The sequence below is a fragment of the Mobula hypostoma genome, chromosome 24, assembly GCF_963921235.1.
Source record: "Mobula hypostoma chromosome 24, sMobHyp1.1, whole genome shotgun sequence".
NCBI classification, from domain to species: Eukaryota; Metazoa; Chordata; class Chondrichthyes; order Myliobatiformes; family Myliobatidae; genus Mobula; species Mobula hypostoma.
Genome location: NC_086120.1, coordinates 3,431,054 through 3,457,119, shown reverse-complemented (window position 1 = coordinate 3,457,119; position 26,066 = coordinate 3,431,054). Strand labels below are relative to the sequence as shown.

Below are 26,066 nucleotides of genomic sequence, written 5' to 3'. Positions count from 1 at the left end.
AAGAAGCATACAAATTAGCCAGAAAAAGTGGCTCACCGGAGGACTGGGAGAAATTCAGAGTTCAGCAGAGGAGGATAAAGGGCTTAATTAGGAAGGGGAAAAAAGATTATGAGAGAAAACTGGCAGGGAACATAAAAACTGACTGTAAAAGCTTTTATAGATATGTGAAGAGAAAAAGATTGGTTAAGACAAATGTAAGTCCCCTACAGACAGAAACAGGTGAATTGATTATGGGGAGCAAGGACATGACAGACTAATTGAATAAATACTTTGGTTCTGTCTTCACTAAGGAGGACATAAATAATTCTCCGGAAATAGTAGGGGACAGAGGGTCCAGTGAGATGGAGGAACTGAGGGAAATACATGTTAGTAGGCAAGTGGTGTTAGGTAAATTGAAGGGATTAAAGGCAGATAAATCCCTAGGGCCAGATGGTCTGCATCCCAGAGTGCTTAAGGAAGTAGCCCAAGAAATAGTGGATGCATTAGTGATAATTTTTCAAAACTCTTTAGATTCTGGACTAATTCCTGAAGATTGGAGGGTGGCTAATGTAACCCCACTTTTTCAAAAAGGAGGGAGAGAGAAACTGGGGAATTATAGACCGGTTAGCCTAACGTCGGTGGTGGGGAAACTGCTAGAGTCAGTGCTAACAGCACATTTGGAAAGCGGTGAAATCATCAGACAAAGTCAGCATGGATTTGTGAAAGGAAAATCATGTCTGACGAATCTCATAGAATTTTTTGAGGATGTAACTAGTAGAGTGGATAGGGGAGAACCAGTGGATGTGGTATATTTGGATTTTCAAAAGGCTTTTGACAAGGTCCCACACAGAAGATTAGTGTGCAAACTTAAAGCACACGGTATTGGGGGTAAGGTATTGATGTGGATAGAGAATTGGTTGGCAGACAGGAAGCAAAGAGTGGGAATAAACAGGATCTTTTCAGAATGGCAGGCAGTGACTAGTGGGGTACCGCAAGGCTCAGTGCTGGGACCCCAGTTGTTTACAATATATATTAATGACTTGGATGAGGGAATTAAATGCAGCATCTCCAAGTTTGCGGATGACACGAAGCTGGGTGGCAGTGTTAGCTGTGAGGAGGATGCTAAGAGGATGCAGGGTGACTTGGATAGGTTGGGTGAGTGGGCAAATTCATGGCAGATGCAATTTAATGTGGATAAATGTGAAGTTATCCACTTTGGTGGCAAAAATAGGAAAATAGATTATTATCTGAATGGTGGCCGATTAGGAAAAGGGGAGGTGCAACGAGACCTGGGTGTCATTATACACCAGTCATTGAAAGTGGGCATGCAGGTACAGCAGGCGGTGAAAAAGGCAAATGGTATGCTGGCATTTATAGCGAGAGGATTCGAGTACAGGAGCAGGGAGGTACTACTGCAGTTGTACAAGGCCTTGGTGAGACCACACCTGAAGTATTGTGTGCAGTTTTGGTCCCCTAATCTGAGGAAAGACATCCTTGCCATAGAGGGAGTACAAAGAAGGTTCACCAGATTGATTCCTGGGATGGCAGGACTTTCATATGAAGAAAGACTGGATGAACTGGGCTTGTACTTGTTGAAATTTAGAAGATTGAGGGGGGATCTGATTGAAACGTATAAAATCCTAAAGGGATTGGACAGGCTAGATGCAGGAAGATTGTTCCCGATGTTGGGGAAGTCCAGAACGAGGGGTCACAGTTTGAGGATAAAGGGGAAACCTTTTAGGACCGAGATTAGGAAAAACTTCTTCACACAGAGAGTGGTGAATCTGTGGAATTCTCTGCCACAGGAAACAGTTGAGGCCAGTTCATTGGCTATATTTAAGAGGGAGTTAGATATGGCCCTTGTGGCTAAAGGGATCAGGGGGTATGGAGGGAAGGCTGGTACAAGGTTCTGAGTTGGATGATCAGCCATGATCATACTGAATGGCGGTGCAGGCTCGAAGGGCCGAATGGCCTATTCCTGCACCTATTTTCTATGTCTCTATGTTCATCTGCCATTTCTTTATCTCCCATTATTATCTCACCAGCATCATTTTCCAGTGGTCAATATCAACTCTCACCTCCCTTTTACACTTTATAGAACTGAAAAAATTGTTAGCATCCTGTTTTATACTATTGACTAATTTACCTTCATATTTCATCTTATCCCATCTTATGGTTTTTGATTAGTTGTCTTTTGTTGGATTTTTAAAAGTTGCCAGTCATTCAACTTCCCACTTACTTTTTCTACATTATATGCCCTCTCCTTGGCTTTTATGCAGTCCTTAATTTCCTTTGTCAGCCATGGTTGCCTATCCCTGCCATTTGAGAACAACTTCTGTAGGACAGAATGGATTGCTGGCAACGGTGATGAAGGCGGATATGTTAGGGTCTTTTAAGAAACTTTTGAATAGATACATGGAGCTTAGAAAAATAGAGGACTATGGGTAAGCCTAGTAATTTCTAAGGTAGGGAAATGTTCGGCACAACTTTGTGGGCCGAAGGGCCTGTATTGTGCTGTAGGTTTTCAATGTTTCTTTGTTTTATATCTATCCTGCACCCTGTGTACTATTCCCAGAAACTTCAGCCACCTCTGTTCTACCATCACCCACACCAGTATCACCCTCCAATCCACCTGGGCAAGCTCTGAATTCATTGCCTCTGCAATTCCCTTTATTAACTGCAGTACTAATACATATGACCTATGCTTCTCCCTCTCAAACTGCAGTATGAATTCAATCATATTATGATCACTGTCTCCTAAGAGTTCCTTTACCTTAAGTTTTTTATTAAAATCTGGATTATTACACAACACCAAATCCAAGGTAGCTTTTCCCCTAGTATGCTCAAGCACAAGATTCTCTAAAAAGCCATCTCGTAGGCATTCAACAAGTTCCCTTCAGTGATCTGACAACAACCTGATTTTCCCAATCCCTCTGTATATTACATATCGCCATTACAATTGTGACGTGACCCTTATTACATTCCTTTCCAGCTCCCTTTGCAATCTCAACCCCACATCTTGACTACCATTTGGCAGTCTACATATGATTCCCATAATGGTTCTTTTACCCTTGCAGTTTCTTAACTCCACCTACAAATATTTAACATTCTCTGACCGTGTCACATCTTTGTAAAGATGTAATTCCATCTCTTACCAATATGCCTTTCTCCCTGTCATTTCAATACAAAGTATATATCCTTTGATAGTAAGCTCCCAACTGTGATCTTCCTTCAGCCATGATTCAGTGATGCCCACAATGTCATACCAACAAATCTTAACTGTGCCACAAGTTCATCCACCTTATTCTGAATTCTACGTGCGTTAAATACAACACCTTCAGTCCTGCATTCTTCGACCTTTGGAATTTTGCCCCTGTTGTACAATTTAACTTTCTGCATTTGTACCCAATCATTGACTTGTCCTTCCTTACATTCATGTTGCACCCATCATCTACTTGTCAACCTGCTGGCTGATCCTCAGCTCCATCATACTGGTTCCCACCGCCCCCCCCGCCATATTAGTTTAAACCACTCCCAACAGCTCTAGCAAATCTGCCCACTATTCGTCCCCCTTGGTCATACTTGCCCCAGAAGAGATCCCAATGATGCAGAAATCTGAATCCTTGTCCCCTGCTCCAATTCTTCAGCCACACATTTATCTGCTGCTTCATTCTATTCCTATTGTCACTGTCCAGTGGCATCAGCAGCAATCCAGAGATTACTACCCTTGAGGTCCCACTTCTCAACTTCCTGTAGCTAATAAAGAGGCCATTAAGTGTATGCTTGTGGTATTCTGCCACTGCAGCTCATCCACTTCAAGGTGTGATGTGTTGTGTATTCAGAGATGCTCTTCTGCACATAACTGTTGTAATGCGTGGTGATTTGAGTTACCCTCACCTTCCTGTTAGCTTGAACCCATCTGACCATTCCCCTCTGACCGCTCTCATTAACAAGGCATTTTCTCATAGAGAACTGCTGCTTTCTGCATTTTTTTTTTAATCGCATAATCTCTGTAAATTCTATAGACTTCATGCATGAAAATTCCAGGAGATCAGCAGATTGAGATGCTCAATCACTCCAAGTGGGACCAACAATCATTCAACGGTGAAAGTCACTTATATCATATTCTTCCCCATTCTGATGTTTGGTCTGAAAACCACCTGAAGCTCTCAACCACATATGCATGCTTTTACGCACTGAATAATGTGGTAATCAAGAAAGGCAGGGCTGGAGCGTGGAGCACATTATTGTGGTGGAAGGAGGAAGAATAAAGACTTGGAATTAACAACCTAAGCAAATACAACATAAAAAAGAAACATTAATAATAAATAAACAATAAAAATCGATAATATGAGATGAAGAGTCTTTGAAAGTCATAGGTTGTGGACAATTCAATAATGGTTCCAGTAAAGTTGAATAAAGTAATCCCCTCTGACAAATGGATTCTCTGGCTTCCAGCCAGGTAGACATATCAACTATAGCTAATGTTTCAATGACAAACTCTGCCATCTTCTTCAAGGATGATGCCTGTGCATGTCTTGGTTGGTGATATTTATACCCCATAGTCCGTCTCTCCTGATCAGTTAATTCTCATCCAGCTTTCCACTCTCCCACCTTGTTTACAATTGAATTCCAGTTCTTACTCAGTGTGAGACCTTCTTCTTTGTTAAAATTCTTTTCCTCTAGTTTTATTTCAATGGCTTCCTTTACCAGGTGGTCCCAAAAGCCACTGGCGTACAGGTGTCCCCCGCTTTTCAGACGTTCGCTTTGCGACACCCCGCTGTTACGAAAGACCTACATTAGTTACCTGTTTTTGCTAACAGAAGGTGTTTTCACTGTTATGAAAAAAGGCAGCATGCACCCCGAGCAGCCAAGCTGCTCCCCCAGAACTGCATTCTAGCCGGCAATGCTTAAACACGTGACTGAGAGCATCTGTGCATTATGTCGATTTATTTTGAGCATCTGTTTACAAGATGAGTTCTAAGGTATCGGAAAAGCCTAAAAGAGCTCGTAAGGGTGTTACACTTAGCGTAACACTAGACATAATTAAGCGTTTCGATCGTGGTGAATGAAGTAAGGACAAAGTGAGCTTGGCTTGTGGAAGTTGACGAAGATGATGTTGAAGAGGTTTTGGCATCCCATGACCAAGAACTGATAGGTGAAGAGCTGATGCAATTGGAAGAGGAAAGGATAACAATCGAAACCGAACGCAGTAGCGAATGGACCGAAAGTGAAGTCATCCAGGAACTGAACGTGAAGCAACTGCGTGAGATTTTCGCTGCAATTGACAACAATGATTGCAGAAAAGTACGACTTTAATTTTGAAATGGTACGTAGGTTTAGGGCACATTTGCAGGATGGTTTGAGTGCTTACGAAGAACTGTAGGATAGAAAAATGCACGAGGCTAAGCAGTCAAGCATACTGTCGTTTTTCAAGCCTTCCACATCAGCCACAGCAGACGACGAACCTCGACCTTCGACATCGAGGCAGACAGACATAGAAGAAGATAACGTGCCTGCCCTGATGGAAACAGACGACGATGAGATGACACCCCAGTGTCCCACCACCCCAACCTCTAACACACCATCATCAGTGTGCTCGCTGTCTTCCCGATTTCAGTAAGTGATACTACACTGTACATACATTATTTCTACTTTATATAGGCTGTGTATTTTTATGTGTTATTTGGTATGATTTGGCAGCTTCATATCTTAAAGTTTACTGGAGAGAGTGTTTCTGCCGAGAGCGCTTGCGCCGAGTGTTTCTGCCGAGAGCGCTTGCGTGAGATTTTCACTGCGATAGACAGTGCTTCAATGATTGTAGAAAAGTATATAGGCTGTGTATTTATCATATCATTCCTGCTTTTACTATATCTTACTGTTATTTTAGGTTTTATGTGTTATTTGGCATAGTTTTGTAGGTTATTTTTTGGGTCTGGGAACGCTCAAAAATGTTTCCCGTATTAATAAATGGTAATTGCTTATTCACTTTACGACATTCCGGCTTACGAACCATTTCATAAGAACACTCTACCTTCGGGTAGCGAGGGAAACCTGTAGTTTTGTGCTGTTGAAGTCAATCCTATGGCCATTGCAATTGCAGTGTTCTGCTCCCGCCGATTTTTACAGGAACCCAAACGGATACCCCTCCTGTGCTCCTTGATGCAGGTTTCCACCATGTCCCCCGTCTGGCCAACATACACTACATACGCCAGCCAACCCATGTCCCTACTAGAGTAAAAGAATTTTACTATGATCTTCATCTTAGTCACAATAATAGACAAGCACAATCTGCCTAAATCAATAACATAAAAACAATTATACTTTCCATGTTTTTATTGAACACATTGTTAATCATTCACAGTTCAGGCTGGAAATAGTATGCGAACCCTTGTATTTAGTAGCTGGAGGAACCTCCTTTAGCAGCAATAACCTCCACCAAACATTCCCTGTAGATGCCGATCAGACTTGCACAAAGGCCAGAAGGAATTTTAGATCATTCTTCCATACAAAACTATTTCAGTTCATCAATATTTCTAGAATACGATCAAAAAACCCACTTCAAGTCATGCCACAGCATCTCAATTGAGTTAAGGTCTGGACTCTGACTTGGCCATTCTGAAACACAAATTTTCTTGTTTTCAGACCATTCTGTTGTTGATTTAATCTTGTGTTTCAGAGCATGTCTTGTTGCATCATCCAACTTTTATTAAGCTTTAAGTAATGGACCACTACCCTGACATTGGCTTGTAAAATGTCTTAGTACAATTTGGAATTCTTTGTTCCCTCAAGGACTGCAAGCTATCCAGGCTCTGAGGGAGAAAAGCAGCCACAAACCATGATGGTCCTTCAACTATACTCCACACTTGGGATGAGGTGCTGGTGTTGGCGTGCAGTGCCCCATTTCCTCCACAGCATTTCTGTCAAACGTTCAACTTTTGTCTCATCTGTCCATTGAACATCATCCCAGAAGCATTGTGGAACATCCAGGTGGTCCTTTTCAAATTTGAGATGTACAGCAACATTTCCTTTTTGAAGAACAGTGGTGGTTTCCTCCATGGTATCCTTCCATGAATACCATTCTTACCAGTATTTTTATAGTAGACATAAGAACAGAGACTTTAACAAGTTCTAGAGATTTCTGCAGGTCTTTTGCTGTTACCCTTAGGTTCTTTTTCACCTCCTTCAGCACTGCAAGTTCTGCTCTTGATGTGATCTTTGCAGGATGCCCAGTCCTAGGGAGAGCAGCAACAGTACTGAACTTCCATAAGACATAGGAGCAGAATTAGGTCAATCAGCCCATCGAGTCTGCTCCACCATTCCACCATGGCTGATCCCAAATCCCACTCAACTACATACACCTGCCTTCTCGCCATGTCCTTTGATGCCCTGACTGATAAGGAAACTATCAACTTCCACCTTAAATATACCCACGGACTTGGCCTCCATCACAGCTGTGGCAAAGCATTCCACAGTTTCACTTCTATCTGGCTAAAAATATTCCTCCTCACTTCTGCTCTAAAAGGTCACCCCTCAATTTTGAGGCTGTGCTCTCTATAGCTCTGGATACCCCTACCATTGGAAACATCTTCTCCACATCAACCCTTTCAACATTCGGTAGGTTTCAACGAGATCTCCCCACATTCTTATAAATTCCAGTGAGTATAGGTCCAAAGCAGCCAAACGCTCCACATATGTTAACCGCTTCATTCCCAGAATCAACCTCATGAACCTCCTCTGGACTCTCTCCAATGACAACACATCCTTTCTGAGATATGGGGCCCAAAATTGTTGACAACACTCTAAGCGCAACCTGACTAGTGTCTGATAAAGGCTCAGCAGTATCTCCATGCTTATACATTCTATTCCCCTTGAAATAATTGCAACAATGCATTTGCCTTCTTTACCACAGATTCAACCTGTAAATTAACCTTCTGGGAGTCTTACACGAGGACTTCTAAGTCACACTGCACGTTTGATGTTTGAATATTCTCCCCATTTAGATAATAGTCCACACTATTGTTCCTTTCACCAAAATGCATTATTATACATTTCCCAACACTATATTCTATCTCCCACTTCTTTGCCCATTCTTCCAATTTGTCTAAGTCTTGCTGCAATCACATTGCTTCCTCAGCACTACCTACCTCTCCACCCATCTTTGTATCATCTGCAAACGTTGCCACAAAGCCATTAATTCCATTATCCAAATCATTGACAAATAATGTGAAAAATAACAGTCCCACACTGACCTTGAGGAACTAGTCGGTGGCAGCCAACCAAAAAAGGCCCCTTCTATTCCCGCTCACTAACTCCCGCCTGTCCACCATTCCTCTATCCATGCCAGTATCTTTCCTGTAACTCCATACGAGTTTATCTTGTTCTTTTTCAATCTTTCTATTAGTTTCAACATCATACATATTACAAAAAATAAGTACAGAGCAATTGGGATTGTATTAATTAATAATAATTATTATAAAAGTATACAGTCAGGTAACACATAGTTAGGAAACCTCCCAAAATCACACAGATTAATAATAAAATATATAAAGAGTATACATAAAATAAAAAAGTATCGTAAAAAAAGAAAAAGAAAAAAAATCCCCTAAAAAAAAACTAATCTACCCAAACTAAAAGAAAACTAAGGAAAAGAAAAAGAAAAGAAAGGGCTATTATGATACCTCAGATAGAACCAATAGTGTCGCCACTTCCGCTCCTCTCCCCATATATTAAAATCACAAAATAGATTTGGCAAGGGTCAAATTACATCACGTGGAAATATTGAATAAATGGTCTCCAAGTCTCATCAAATTTAATAGATGGATCATAAATGACACCTCTAATTTTTTCTAGATTTAAACAAGATATAGTTTGAGAAAACCAATGAAATGTAGTTGGAGGACTATTCTCTTTCCAATTCAATAGTATACATCTTCTAGCCATTAAGTAACAAAAGCAATCATCCGACAAGCTGAAGAGGTCAAATGATGTTTTTCTATCATTGGTAAACCAAAGATGGCAGTAATAGGATGAGGTTGTAAATCAATATTCAAGACAGTTGAAATAATATCAAAAATATCGTCCCAATATTTCTTCAATAAAGGGCAAGACCAAAACATATGAGTTAATGAGGCTATCTCAGTATTACATCTATCACATACAGAGTTTATATGAGAGTAATAACGAGCTAATTTATCCTTAGACATATGAGCCCTATGTACAACTTTAAACTGTATCAATGCATGTTTAGCACAAATAGAGGAAGTTAACTAGTTGGAAATTTTTTTGCCATTTCTAAGTAGGTAAGGTAAGCTTAAGTTCCCTTTCCCAGTCGTTCTTAACTGTATTGGAAACATCTGGATTTATTTTCCTTATCATATTATAAATAATTGCCACTGAACCTTTCTGAAAAAGGTTTAAATCCAAAATTCTTTCCATTATATCAGTAGAATATGAAATCGGAAAGGCAGTAAGAACAGTATTTTAAAAATTTCTAATCTGTAAATATCTAAAAAAAATGTGATCTAGGTAAGTTATATTTATTAGATAATTGTTCAAAAGAAATAAAACAATTATCTAAGAATAAATCAGAAAAATTTATACCTTTTGTTTTCCAGACCAGATATGCTTGATCCAAAAAAGAGGGTTGAAAAAGAAAGTTGGATATAATAGGGCTAGTTAAAATAAATTGATTCAGTCCAAAAAATTTTTGAAACTGAAACCATATTCGAAGAGTATATTTAACTATTGGGTTATCCATTTGTTTGACCAATTTAGAAAAGGCAAAAGGAAGTGGGGTTCCTAAAATAGAACCCAATGAAAACCCTGAGACAGAATTACATTCAAGATTAACCCATTGAGGACTTGAAACTGTGTCCCAATTCCGTGTCCAAAAATTTAAATAACGAATATTAATTGCCCAATAGTAGAATCTAAAGTTTGGCAATGCTAAGCCACCCTCCTTTTTGGACTTCTGTAAATATCTTTTACCTAGTCTAGGATTTTTATTCTGCCATATCAGGAAATTTTTGAATCAACATTATCAAAATAAGATTTCCGAACAAAAATTGGCAGTGCTTGAAATAAATATAGAAACTTAGGAAAAATAATCATCTTAACAGCGTTAATCCAACCAATTAATGACAAAAACATCAAATCTCTAACCTGATAAAGTAAGGGTACAAAATTAACCTTAGTAAATCCCTATGCTTCTTAGTAATTTTAACTCCTAAATAAGTAAATTGATCAGTAGCTAATCTAAATGTTAAACATTTATAGTTTGGAACCATCATATTTAACGGAAAAAGTTCACTCTTATTAAGATTCAGTTTATAACCAGAAAATTTACTAAACTTATCCAACAAGGATAAAGTTGCAGGAATGGATTTTTCTGGTCAGAATTATATAATAGTAGATCATCTGCATATAATGATAACTTACGTATCTCTTTCCCACGAGTAATACCAAAAATATTTGGTGAATCTCGAATTGCAATTGCTAAAGGTTCTAAAGCAATATCAAATAATAAAGGACAACCCTGCCTAGTGCCATGAAATAATCGAAAAAAGGGAATCTTTGATTATTAGTCAAAACTGAAGCTAAAGGAGTATGATATATCAGTTTCATCCAGGATATAAATATCGGGCTAAAATTAAACTTCTCAAGCGTGGTAAATAAATTGGGCCATTCAACTCTGTCAAACGCTTTCTCAGCATCTAACACATTCTGGAGTTCTCAGTGAAGGAGTATAAATAATATTTATTACTCTCCTAATATTAAAAGATGAATAACGATTTTTAATAAATCCAGTTTGATCTGCGGAAATAATTTGAGGTAATAACTTTTCTAACCTAGATGCTAATACTTTAGAAAAAAATTTTGAATCAACATTCAATAAGGATATCGGTCTATATGATGCACATTCAGTGGGATCCTTATTTTTTTTTTAATTAAGGAAATAAAAGCTCCATAAAACGATTGTGGTAGTTTACCTAAAATAATTGCATCTCTAAAAACTCTGCACAACTGGGGAGAAAGAATAAAAGAAAAAAACTTTAAAAATTCTGCTGTATAGCCGTCTGGGCCGGGTGTTCTTCGGGTGTTAATTTCGGAAAGTTCAAATTCCTTAAAAAATCTTACATCTCCCTAGGATCATGAGGAAATTCTGACTGATATAAAGATGTATAAAATTCTTGAAAAGATTTATTAATCTCATCATGATCAACTGTTGAAATATCATTAGGTTTACGAATTTTAGTAATTTGACGTTTAACCGAAGCTGTTTTTAATTGATTGGCTAATAATTTACCAGATTTATCACTATGTATATAAAACTCACTTCTTGTTTTTTATCAATTGATTTTCTATTGACGATATTAAGAGTAAACTATGCTCCATTTGAAGTTCAACTCTCTGCCTGTAAAGCTCCTCATTAGGAGCAGTGGCATATTGTTTACTGAGGTCTTTAATCTTATCAATCAACACAAGTATTTCATTCTTAGTGCGTTTTTTCAATCCAGCCGAGTAGGAAATGATCTGACCATGGATATAAGCTTTAAAAGTGTCCCATATAACCCCAATGGGAATTTCATCCATAGTATTGGTTAAAAAAAAGTCAATCTGATCCTTAATAAATTTTACAAAATCTGAGTCTTGAAGTAAGTTGGAATTAAAACGCCATTGTCTAGTATTAGAAGGTGTATCCCATAACTTAATAGAGATTCAATGGTGCATGATCAGATATGGCAATGATATGATAGTTACACTCAATTACAGATGGAATTAAACAAGCGTCTATAATAAAAAGTTAATCCTAGAATAAATACGATGTATGTGTGAAAAGAAAGAAAATTCTTTATCTTTGGGATGTAGAAATCTCCAAATCGTGGAGATTCCAGAATCAATCTAAAATGAATTGATAAAAGTGGCCGACTTATTCAGTAGTGCCTGAGTTGGTACAGATTTATCCATCGAAGGATTTAAGCAGCAATTAAAGTCACCCCCCATTATCAACATGTAATCACTTAAATTAGGAAAGGAGGTAAATAATTGTTCAAAAAATTCAGGGTAGTCCACATTCGGGGCATAAACATTAACCATAACAACTTTCTTATTAAAAAGACCGGTAATTAACAAAAATCTACCATTCAGGTCAGAGAAGGTATTGTGATGTACAAATGCAATTGAAGAATCTATAAAAATTGGAACTCCTCTCACTTTAGCTTTGGAGTTTGAGTGATACTGTTATTCCTTCCAAAACTTAAAAAAACGCTGATTATCCTCTTTCCTCACATAAGTTTCTTGGGCAAAAATTAAATGGGCATACATTCTATGGAATACTTTAAAAATCTTTTTCCTTTTAATCGGATGGTTTAGTCCATTTGTATTCCAAGAAACAAAATTAATCCTCTGAGCCATGTAAACCTTGAATCAATCTTTTGGTATATAAAGAATTAACCAGAGTAGAAACTCATGTAACCGGAAGAGGAACCAGCATTTGGAAAGGAGACGGAAGCTGCTACAATACAGATATTGTTGTAGTTCAAATTTAGCCCATTGAGGAAAAAAAGAATAAGCCCCCCCCACCCACCATCCAAGAAACCCTAAAACTAAGCCAAGAAAGGCCAAAAAGCTAGCTAAGACTAAATGTCCCCCCATTTCTCCAGAAGGCAGCTCCCAGGTATATGTTGGTAAAAAGAACACCTAACAAAACTACACTATAACAGCGAAAAGGGCAATAAACTTAACAGGTATAGTAAAATAAAATACCTTAGTATTATAATCACTAACATGCTAATAAAATAAAGAGAAAAAAAGAGATACCAATACATACTATTCAATATAAAATATTTGTAAAGGAGAACAGTTGAATGAAAAAAAAAAGCCATATCCGGAAATTAAAGTATTATGGGAAGAAGAACCCAAAAAGATGGCGCGGTAAAAAGAAAAGGTATTATGGGAAGAAGACGACAAAACGCCATCATGGTTATACCACATGGAGAAAAAACATGATATTCCCCCACATACAATAATAAAAAAAATAAAAAATAACCGATAACAACGGTAAAATTAAATATAAAGAATAGCAACACTAGAAGTCTTATACTTATAAAAGTCAATCTTCAAAAATGAATCATATGATTAATAGAATTTGAGAAAAAATGAAAAGCCAAAGCTAATAGCACAAGGATCGTATATTAATTAAACTGTGGCGGCTGATTCAAGTTCTTCCAGAAAGCTTCGAGTTGCACTTGTAGAGTTGAAGAAAAGTTGCTGGCTGTTCGGAGGAGAAATTCTTAAACAGGTAGGATACAGTAACACTGGTTTGAGATCTTTTTGGTAACATTCCATCATCAGAGGTTTGAAAGCCAATCGCGCTCTCATTAATTCGGGGCTGAAATCCTCATACAATCGGAATTGATGGTCTTGAAATTTAATCATTCCCTGCCGTCGGGCTACTCGTATGAGTTGCTCTTTGACATGGACATAATGAAATCAGATGATTACTGGTCTCAGTTTAGACTGAGAATCTGATTTATTCCGAAAAATACGATACACGCGATCGAAAATCCCGGAATTCAGAGCTAAACGCAGTCTTTAAAAGTTCAGAAAAGAATACTGAAGGGTCTCCTGTCTCAATCCCTCAGGGAGACCAATTACACATAAGTTCTTTCTTCTGGATCGGTTTTCCAGATCAGCAATCTTAAATTTAAGACTCTCCAGCTGTTTATCTGTCGAAGAAACTTTTAGTTCCAAACTCCCGATTTTTTCATCTTTCTTTCGTGCATCCTCCTTCAGTTCGGTGATTGTGTTTTGTTGCTGTTAAACTTGATGGTCAAGCACACCAAAAGATTGCATAATTGCCATAATCTCTCCTTTAAAGCCTCAGCGTATTTCATCAGCTTGTTCATGAAACAACTTCATCAACAATTCATAAGTTATCTCAGGATGTTTAGGATCAGGTTGCTTTTTTCCGTCGCCATCAGCATCTTTTGCAGGTTTATTTGTCTCGGACTTTAGGTCTTGTAACTGTTTCTTTACTCATCTCTTCAAGGTTCAAAATCCAAACTTAAAAGTAAATTAAATAAAGGTAATCATAGATATAAAATGAAAAAGTAACGGAGCGAAGCCGAGAAGTGACCTCACAGCGTGAGCGCCATCTAGAGAATCAGAGTTTATCTTATTAAGCAGCCTCATATGTGGCACCTTATCAAATACCTTTTGAAAATCCAAGTCAATTACATCCACTGCCTCTCCTTTGTCCACCCTGCTGGTTACTTCCTTGAAGAACTCTAACAGATTTGTCAGGCAAAATTTCCCTTCACAGAAACCATGCTGACTTTGACTTATTTTATCACTGGTCTCCAAGTACGCCGAAAGCTCATCCTTAATAATAGATTCCAACACTTACACAACTACTGAAGTTAGGCTAACTGGCCTAAGATTTCCTTTCTTTTGCCTTCCTCACTTCTTAAAGTGTAGAGTGACATTTGCACTATTCCTGTCCTCCGAAACCATGCCAGAATCAAGTGATTCTTGAAAGATTTTGACCAATGCATCTGTTATCTCTTCGGCAACCTCTCTCAGGTCTCTCCGATGTAATCCATCTGGTTCAGGTGACTTATCCACCTTAAGACCTTCCAGTTTGCCTCGCACTTTTTCCTTTGTAATAGCAAAGGCACTCACTCCTGCTCCCTGATACTCTCGGACCTCTGGCACACTGCTAATGTCTTCCACAGTGAAGACAGATGAAAAGTACCCATTAAGTTCATCTGCAATTTCTTTGTCCCCCATTACTACCCCACTCGCATCCTTTTCCACTGGTCCAATAACAACTCTCACCTCCCTTTTACTCTTTATATAACTGGAAAAACTTACAGTATCCTGCTTTATATTACTGACTAGTCTGCCCTCATATTTCATCTTTTCCTTTCGTATAGGGTTTTTAGTTGCCTTTGTTGGACTTCAAAAAGTTGCCAATCATCTAACTTCCCACTCACTTGTGCGACCTTATATGCAGTTCTTAACTTCCTTTGTCAACCACGGTTGCCTACCCCTGTCATTTCTTCCTCTGTGACAATTCTATCCTGCACCTGGTGAACAATTCCCAGGAACTTCAGTGATCTCTGCTCTTCCGTCATCCCTGACAGTATCCTCCCCCAATCCACCTGGGCAAGCTCCTCTCTCATGTCTCTGTAATTCCCTTTGCAGACTGTGTTTTTGTCAATTATTGTGAATTAGTTGAATATCAGACCACATTACCAGGTAACTGCAAAGACTTCACAAACTTTTTCTTGTGTTTTTCCAGATGCTTCAAAATTGTAAGATAATGTTTGACACCTGCATAACAGAGTCTAATCACCCCTCCTTGACAGTCAGGCAGTCATGGAATTTCTAATCCAACTAAAAAGTGAAACCTTGGAAAGCTCTGAAAGAAATCACAGTGCAAAACATCAAAAGAAATTCTGATGCTTACAAGTCCACGGCTAAACTTGGGACCTTCCTGGTTTGTAAGAGTCAGTACATTCATAAGGTAAATCTACAAGTTCAACATTTACCTGTATTTCTGTCACTACTCTCCAGAAAGTGAATGATTAAATTAATTATATTAGCATTTCAAACCAGAGACTGACAAAACAAATATGTTTGTTTTTATAATCTAGAAGAGGCAACTACTGTGGGTCATGTGGTTTGCACAACATTGGAATGCAAGCGTGGTTCTGTCGTGGTTTCTGAGGCTCCTGAGTTCATGAAATTTGCTTGCAAACAACCCTGTACAACTATCAATCACCTGCCTACAGTCACTGTGGTAAGTTTGTTTTTAAGTTAAGAGTACTTCTTCATCTAAACTAATTGCCCTGCTGGTTACAGAACCACCAGTCAGGATGTTGTTGAACTTTCAGTGCTTGTCAGAGGTAAGTACAGATGAGTCAGCAACCATTTTACTGTGCTGCAGGTAGTGGCCCTCTCAGCCGCCACACCACCCCCCAACCACCCACCAATAATTGTGACAAAAGTTGCACGTCGCCTAATTTAGCGGAAGGTTCAGTTAGGAAGAAATAAGGCTGCACTTGGACCATGGCCAAACTGCACTTTCGGACTTGCAGCTAGACCCAAGACACACAAGCTGGAACACAAAGCAACATGGAAGATGTCAGGAAATTAATTAGCCATCACAAAATGCATTATATAAGGATCTATAGAAGTATGGTCCTCTTTTCCCAAGGTCTCACTCTCATCTCACACGAGATTACCACATCTACATAAACCTCTCTGGGGTACCGCCATCTTGTCGTGGTGCCGTCCTGAGAAACTGACAGCGATGCCATCTGGAGCTTAGCTCGTGGTAGGGTCACCCATGGTGGTGAGGTCAAAGGGGAGGATCCAGGCAAAGCATGGTCCAAACAAGACCTCAACGGCAGAGCAGACTGAAGGTGGTGGAAAATTAAGAGTCTCCGTAATCTTGGATCTATGAGGACCACCACAACAGCTGTGAAAGCGGAGGAAGGCTGAAGCTGAAGAGGGCCCCCAATCATCTTGGTCTCCATGCGATTGGATTCTGGGCCTTTCTCTGTCAAGGATTGTGTGGTGGCTGCTTGTACATCAGTCTCCCCACGTTAAAAGACCTCACGTACAGGCACTTCTCCTGGTTTGGTAACCCGGACCAACTTGAACAAAGCCCTGTAGCAATCAAGAAGTGATGAGAGGAGCCAAACAGTGAAGTCTGGGAGCTCCCAGCCACAACCTGACACAAAGGCAGTGGGTGCTAGATACAATCATCTTGCTCTTGAAGGGAGGGAGGGGGAGGAAATTACCGGAAGTTGAAGAATTCTATGTTCATACCAAGGGGCTGGAGACTACCTAGACGGTATACGAGTTCCTCTAGTGTGTTTTGCCTCCCTTCCCCTATCCCTATGTCACTCTGCCCCCTCCCCCAGCCTCCCTCATGGTTCCGCCTCCTTCTACTACCCATTGTGTTTTCCCCTATTCTTTCTTCACCTTTCCTGCCTATCACCTCCCTGCCTCCCCTCCTCCACCCCTTTATCTTTCCCCTTACTGGTTTTTCACCTGGAACCTACCAGCCTTCTCCTTCTCACCCTCCCCCCACCTTCCTTATAGGGCCTCTGCCCCTTCCCTCTACAGTCCTGACGAAGGGTTCTGGCCCGAAACGTCGACCAATCTTTTCCACGGATGCTGCCCAACCTGCTGAGTTCCTCCAGCGTGTTGTGAGTGTTGCTTTGACCCCAGCTGTGTTTATGGGAAATAAAGAATCAATAGTGGACTGAAAGGGTCCTAGAAATACAGCAGCTTGCTGACTCTGGTGATATCAGGGATTCTTTATTGCCACTAAGGCAGTGTATGGCCCAAACCACTGTGGCCTCAACCCCCTTTAATCCAAAAATGGACAAAGGCTGCTAAAGGACAATGATGTCATCAATTCTCAATGGCACGAACACTTTCAGGAGCTACTTAACTGTGACACCACTGCTGACATTGAAGTCATCAACCAACTCTCACAACGACCCACAAAGGAGGACATGAGAAAGCCTCCTGGTGTCAGAGGTGCTGACAGCTTGCAAGAATTTGAGGAACAATAAGGCCACTGGGCTTGATGGAATTCCAGCAGAAATCCTCAAGGAAGGTGGTACAGAACTTTTAAGTCATATTCATGACTTGCTTGTCAAGATCTGGGACCAGGAGAAGATTCCAGCTGAACTCAGGGACGCCCTGATTGTCACACTCTTCAAAAAGGGTGACAAAGCTGACTGCAGAAATTATAGAGGTATCTCCCTCCTCTCTGCAACAGGAAAGGTACTCACCCGAATTTTATGTGGCCAGAAAATCTCATGCCTGAGCCTCAGTGTGGCTTCTGTCCAGCCAGAGGAACATCTGACATGATTTTTACAGCATGTCAATTGCAGGAGGAAGCCAGGGAACAAAATCTTCTACTTTATATGGCCTTCATAGACCTTACAAAAGCATTTGACTCTGTAAAAACACCTGCCCTTTGGCAGGTACTGTGCCTGGAGAAATCCCCCCAAGTTCCTGCAGCTCTTAAACAATGATGTGAGTCCAAGAGTCATTAGTCAGCAGCAACAGCTGCTCTGAAACAGCACATTTTAAGATTGAAACTGGGGTCAAAAAGGGGTGCATCATTGCTCCATCTCTGTTTGCCATTTTCATTGTAACCATTCTTCACCCCTCAGGCCAAGACCTCCCACAAGGAGTCCAGATTCTCTAAAAGACAAAAGGGCGATCTTTAACTTTAACAAGTTCAAGGCAAAGAGCAACGGGTCATCTTCTTCCATCATGGAGCTCCAATATGCAGACAACAACGCCATCATAGCTCACTCTGAAGAGGATCTGCAGTGTATAATGTATAACAATATAATATAACAATATAACAACTACAGCATGGAAACAGGCCATCTCGGCCCTTCTAGTCCATGCCGAACTCTTACTCTCACCTAGTCCCACCGACCTGCACTCAGCCCATAACCTTCCATTCCTTTCCTGTCCATATAGCTGTCTAATTTAACTTTAAACGACAACATCGAGCTTGTATGCTTTTGTCAAAGCATACAAGCTCCTTGGAATTAATCTAAGCTCAAGAAAACCTAGGTCCTGCATCAACCCTACTCCAGATCAAGCTCTTAAACCTCCACCCATCCAAATTGACAACATCCCTCTGGAGAACACTGATCATTTCCCACATCTCGGCAGCCTTCTTTCTTCAAGAGCCAACATTGACCTTGAAATAAATCACAGAATAAGCTGTGTGAGCGGACCTTTTGCCAAGCTGAGAAAGAGGGCTTTTGAAGATTGGGATATCAAGACGAATAGTAAGCTTCCGGTCTATATAGTTCTCCCTTCCTTAATATATGGAGCGAAGTCATGGACAACATACAGGAGGCGCATAAAATCCCTAGAAAATTACCATCAAAGATGCCTCCAAAAGATTTGGAGAGTTAGCTGGAAGAACAGGTGTACCGCGTACTAACTCCAGTATACTGGAGGATGCTAACATTAACTCCATAGCCACAATCATGACTTGACACCAACTGCCATGAGTCAGCCACATCATCCGTATGCCTGATTCCCACCTCCCTAAACAACTCCTGTTCAGCCAACTCATGGATACAAAGCACACTCCTGGAGGGCAGAAAAAGTGGATCAAGGATAATATCGAGACTACCTGAAGAAGTGCCATATCAACCTGAAAGGATGGGAGAAATTAGCAAAGGTTAGGAAAAGCTGGAGAAGGGCTGTCTTTGAGGGGACTGCACAGCTCGAAGAATACCTTCACTGTGCAACTGAGGCTAAGCGGCTTCAATGTAAGTAGAAACTGGGAAAGTCCCAACCAGGAATACCAGTTCAATAACCTTCACCTGCCAACACTGCAGTAGGACTTGTGAATCCCGGATCGGCCTCTTCAGTCAACCAAGACCCACAAATGACCCGATCAACTACCAGGAAAAGAATCATACTCGACTATGAGTGATTGCTGATGACGATAACATATTCCAAAATCAGTAATTCGAGTACTTAAAGAAAATCCTGCCCTTTCTGCTCAACAAGTACGTCTAACTTTATATGTCAAGGTATTGACAATAAAAGTTTCGAGGCCATGGTGCAGTTGTACAGGACCTTGGGAGCAATGCATTGTCTTGGTCACCCTATTATAAGAAAATTGTTATTAAACTAGAAAGAGTGCAGAGAGTTTGTGTGTGTGTGTGTGTGTGTGTGTGTGTGTGTGTGTATTTATTTATATATATTTATTTATTCATTCATTCATTCATTCTATTGCAATATGCCCAGATTATACCAAAATATACCCAGATTATACCAAAATTTAAAGAGACTTTTGTACAACACTACAGAGAAAATCTAACAATGAATAATGGACAGGAATCAGTGATAACACATACACAGAATAACACTGAGTCAGGATCATTTGCATCACATACACTCAATGACATAGAATCATTAAAATGTACCACATGGGCTGACACCAAATAGTAAATTAAGATAGGAATGACACAAAAGTGTGAGCTAGGATCAGTTTTATCACATAGACAACTGACACCAAATAGCAAACTGGAATCAGATACAATATAGATAGTTAATTCCAAAGAAATTCACAATTGGCGTTATATGTACCACATACACAGAATGACACCACAATGAACAGTGAGCAGTTACACACATACACACAATATTCAGAAGTTATCCTATCAATTAAACTAAACAGTGAACTGAGATCATTTTCAAATACAGTGCCTATAAAAAGTATTCACCCCCCCCGCCACACCCCAACCCCCGCCCGGAGGTATTCATGTATTATTGTTTTGCAACACTGAATCACAGTGGATTTAATATGGCTTTTTTAAACAGAAAAAGACTCCTTCATGTCAAAGTGAAAACAGATCTCTACAAAGTGATCTAAATTAATTACAAATATAAAACACAAAATAATTGATTGCATAAGTATTCATCCCCCTTTAATCTGACACATCAAATCATCGTTGGTGCAGCCAATTAGTTCTAGAAGTCACATAATTAGTTAAAAGGAGATCTCTTTTTGGAGATCTGTGTGCAGTCAAGGTGCTTCAACTGATTGTAGTAAAAATACACCTGTATCTGGAAAGTCCAACTGCTGAAGAGTCAGTATCCTAGCAAAACCTACACCATGAAGACAAAAGAACACGCCAAGAAACTCCACAAAAAGGTTATTGAAAAGCACAAGTCAAGAGATGGATACAAGGAAAGTTCCAAGTCACTGAATACCTCTTGGAGAACAGTTAAGTCAATCATTAAGAAATGGAAAGAATATGGTACAGCTGTAAATCTGCCTAGCACAGGCCATCCTCAAAATCTAAGAGACCGTGCAAGAAGCGGACTAGTGAGGGAGGCCACAAAGAGACCTATGACAACTCTGGAGGAGTTACAAGCTTCAGTGGCTGAGATGGGAGAGACTACTCATACAACAACCATTGCCTGGGTGCTTCCCTAGTCACAGCTTTATGGGAGAACGGCAAAAAGAAAGCCACTTATGAAAAAAGCTCACATGAAATCTCAGTGAGAGTTTGCCAAAAGGCATGTGGGAGACTAAAAACCAGCTGAAAGTAAGTTCTATGGTCTGATGAAACCAAAATTGAGCTTTTTGGCTATCAAACTAAATATATGTTTGGCATAAGCCAAACACCACACGTCATCAAAAACACAACATCCCTACCTTATGGTGGTGGCTGCATCATGCTGTGGGGATGCTTCACTGCAGCAGGCCCTGGAAAACTTGTGAAGGCAGAGGGTAAAATCAATGCAGCAAAATACAGGGGAATCCTGGAGGAAAACCTGATCCAGTCTGCAAGAGAACTGCCACTTGGGAAAAGATTTGTTTTCTAGCAAGACAATGACCACAACCATAAAGCTACACAGGAATGGCTTAAAAATATCAAAGTTAATGTCCAGGAGTGACCAAGTCAGAGTCCGGACCTCAAACCAAATTAAAATTTTTGGCTGGACTTGAAAAGGGCTGTTCACTCACGATCTCCATGCTATCTGACAGAGATTGAGCAGTCTTGTAAAGAATGGGGAAAAAATTGCAATGTCCAGATGTGCAAAGCTGATAGCAACCTATCCACACAGACTCAAGGGTGTAATTGCTGCCAAAGGTGCATCTACTAAATACTGATGTGAGGGGGTTGAATAATGATGCTGTTCATCAACTATAACTCAGCATTTAATAACATCATTCCCACAAACCTGATCGAGAAGTTGCAGAACCTGGGCCTCTGTACCTCCCTCTGCGATTGGATCCATGACTTCCTAACCAGAAGACCCACAACCTGTGCGGATTGGTTATAGCATCTCCTCCTCGCAGATGATCAACAGTGGCGCACCTCAGGGGTGTGTGCTTAGCCCAATGCTCTACTCTCTATATACACATGACTGTATGGCTAAGCATAGCTCAAATACCATTTATAAATTTGCTGACGATACAACCATTGTTGGTAGAATCTCAGGTGGTGACGAGAGGGCATACAGGAGTGAGATATGCCAACTAGTGGAGTTGTGCTGCAGCAATAACCTGGCACTCAACATCAGTAAGATGAAAGAGCTGATTGTGGACTTCAGGAAGGGTAAGATGAAGGAACACATACCAATCCTCATAGAGGAATCAGAAGTGGAGAGAGTGGGCAGTTTCAAGTTCCTGCGTGTCAAGATCTCTGAGGATCTAACCTGGTCCCAACATATCGATGTAGTTATAAAGAAGGCAAGACAGCGGCTATACTTCATTAGGAGTTTGAAGAGATTTGGCATATCAACAAATACACTCAAAAACCTCTACAGTCGTACAATGGAGAGCATTCTGACAGGTTGCATCACTGTCTGGTATGGGGAGTGGGGGGGTGTTACTGCACAGGAGCGAAAGAAGCTACTGAGGGTTGTAAATCTAGTCAGCTCCATCTTGGGCACTAGCCAACAAAGTAACCAGGATATCTTCAAGGAGCGGTGTCTCGGAAAGGCAGCGTCCATTATTAAGGACCTCCCGCACCCAGGGCATGCCCTTTTCTCACTGTTACCATCAGATAGGAGGTACAAAAGCACACTTAGCGATTCAGGAACAGCTTCTTCCCCTCTGCCATCCGATTCCTAAATCGACATTGAACCCTTGGACACTACCTCACTTTTTTTAATATACAGTATTTCTGTTTTTTGTGCATTTTTAATCTATTCAATATACATATACTGTAATTGATTTACTTTATTATTATTATTTTTACTTTATTTGTTTTTTTTCTCTTCTATATAATGTATTGCATTGAACTGCTGCTGCTAAGTTAAGAAATTTCACGTCACATGCCAGTGATAATAAACCTGATTCTGATTCTGGGTGCAAGCTGAATCATCTGATGTGGCAAGGACCCACAAGTACCTGGGGGTGCATTTGGATGATAGACCATCTATCTAATTCTGTAATCAATTATTTCATTTTTAATAATTGTAATAAATTTAGACCAATTTGTAGCAATTTATTTCCACTTGGACACAGAAGAGTCTTTTTTGCTGATCAGCATCAAAAACACCAAATTAAATCCACTGTGATTCAATGCTGTAAAACAATAAAGCATGAAAACTTCTGGAGATGGGGGGAGAATACTTTTTATAGGTACTTTAAATAATGATCAACAATAATTAATGAACTTGGATCAGTTATAAGCCATACATACATTTACATTGGACAGTGACATAGGTCCATTACACAATTCAGCTGGGTTGATTTTCAGTAGTGAACTGGGATCAGTTTCATCACATGGTTGGAAACTGATTCACTGAACAGTGAGTTAGGATCAATTATATAACCTACACAGACTGAAACAAAAGAGTAGACAGATCAGTTGTAGCACTGATATTTTTACATTCTCCTTGTGTCCTTTTATACTTCTTCCGAGTGCTCCAGTTTCTTCCCACATTCCAAAGACATACAAGTTAGTAAGTTAGAGGCAAGCTATACTGGTGCCAAAAGTAAGGCCACATTTGCAGGATGCCCCAGCACATCCTCAGACTATGTTGATTATTGACATAAATGATGCACTTCACTGTATTTTTTGGTTTAAAGTTGGATCAGTTATACTACGTGGCTGGCCAAATAGCAAATGGTGAAGTCACACATATACGACATGACATGACATAACTCATATATAGGCTGCTTGCAGATTATGAATGGATTCTATTTTTACAGAAGTCCATAAGTCAGTAAATAGATAAAATCACTGGATTTTCCACCCATATCTCCACAGTACATTGTAATGAGTGGTGGTGATAAGGAGATTAATATGAACATTATTTATTGTCTTCCCTTGATTTGATACAGTGGCACCAAATCAAGATGTTCCACAGTCAAAGGCTGGTTTGAATCTATTAGTGGATGTGCATCATTGCACAAGCATAGAATTTAAAAACGCAAACACGAGGAAATCTGCAGATGCTGCAACTTTTGTGTGTGTTGCTACAAGTATAGAATTGATTGTTTGTCAATTTTCAAAGCAACCCTCTTAAGTGGCCACCCATGGTGAAACCAACAGGTTTGTGTTCTTAAATGACACAGTGTCTGATTACTACGGGGAAGTAATGGTTTTTATCTCAAGATGAGTTTGAACTCAAATTTAATCATATTTACTGGATCTCATTCACGTGTATGGGGTGTCCATAAATGGTGAACTTTGCATCAACTGCATCACAGACACAGAATGTCAATGATTAATGAAACTGAATCAGTTACATCTCATAGTCTGATATTTGAATAGTGAACTGGATGAGCTACAGTAAATAGGATTTTGGTGTTGATGAATAGCAGATTTTCCAGACTGTTGGACAATACTCAAAATATATAAACACACTTATTTCACTTTTTTTTTTACATGTTACATAACAGTATATCTTTCACGGTATAAACCCAATGAGTGTAAAGGGAACAGGAAACATAAAAGCACTCCAAACCCTGGCCCTAGCCACAAATCTACCCATGGCTCCTGACCACTTGCCTGGTTGTGGGTGGCTCTGCACTGATTAGTAAACTAAGATCAATTATACCACATAGCTGGAAAAGTGGACTGAGATCAATTGCACTACACAGCAGTCCTGACATGGATTAAGTAAACAGTCAACTGGGTTTTGGTGCACGTGAAGTTCCATAACTTGGTCACTACATGCATCCAACAATCCCATTCTCAAAAATAATTTCTTTTTCACTTATTTGGGTATTCGTGAACAGCTGACACACAATGGGAAGTAATGGCAGGCCTTGCCCTTTGCCCAAGATAATTTCCCATTTCCTTCCTCTTGCTCCACTGCCAAATCTTATTCCTCCTCCTCCCACCACCCATCAGTGCAACACTGTGCCCTAATCTCCAGACCTGCTTTTCTTGAACACCATACATGGTCTTAATTTAACCACATTCAACACCAAGAGAGATTAACTGGTGGTACTGTATTTGCTTTAGCATCTAAAGTGACATGGACCTACACTAAACAGCAAGTAGATACATTCAGTGGCCACTTTATAAAGTACACCTGTGCAATTAGCCAATCATGTGGCAAAAACCTAATGCATAAAAAGTATGCAGACATGGTCAAGATGGTTCAGCTATTGTTCAGACCAAACATCAGAATGGGAACGAAATGTGATCTAAGTGATTTTGACCTTTGGTGCCAGGTGGGATGGCTTGAGTATCTCAGAAACTGCAGATTTCCTAGTATTTTCACACATAACAGTCTACATAATTTATAAAATGGTGTGAACAACTAAAAACATCCAGTGAGTAGTAGTTTTGTAGGCAAGTGACTTGTTAATGAGAAAGATCAGAGGAGAATGGGTAGACTGGTTCAAGCAGCCAGGAAGGCGACAGCAAATCAAATAACCATGTGTTACAACAGTGTTGTGCAGAAGAGCATCTCTGAACACACAACTCGTCAAACCTTGAAGTGCATAGGCTACAGCAGTAGAAGACCATGAACTTTATTAGGTATAAGAGTGGCCATTGAGTATAATTTCAAATGGGGTCTCCTTAAGCTCTTGGTGTAAATGATCAGAGAACAGACTTGGAAAGGGCTTGGATATTTACAGGCAAAGTCAGCACTAGTTATGTGCAAATTGTACATCACATCTTTTCCTCAATGCATTGCATTTATCAAAAAATAACAACTCGCTTGCTTTAGAGTTCTACTTTTGTTGGGCATTAACATTAAGGATATGGAAACAATATAATCCTACCTAACTAACTTATTACAAAAGTTGTGTTTAAGGTAAGTTATTACTTTTTAAATTCTGTACAAAGAGAATAAGTTTTAATTTCTTTCCTTTTGATTGTTTTCCAGTGGCAGAAGCATCATTAGTCCTGATGAACATGAGGGTGAAATATTACTGGAGGTACGCAGGGTTATAGAGTTAAGTTTACAATCAGGTTAGTTGTGATCTTATTGAATGACGGAGCATCCTCACAGGACCAAGAGGCTTACTTCTGCTCTAAATTCATTTGCTGATAGCTTTGACAGTTTTTAAAGCTGAAGCTTTTTCTGGCTCA

General features: G+C 39.8%; 1 protein-coding gene across 3 annotated transcripts in view; it reads right to left on the bottom strand.

Moving 5' to 3' along the window:
• Positions 1–26,066, bottom strand: part of eps15l1a (epidermal growth factor receptor pathway substrate 15-like 1a) — a 492,163-nt gene that overhangs the window by 306,629 nt on the left and 159,468 nt on the right. The gene's annotated exons all lie outside the window — the stretch shown is intronic.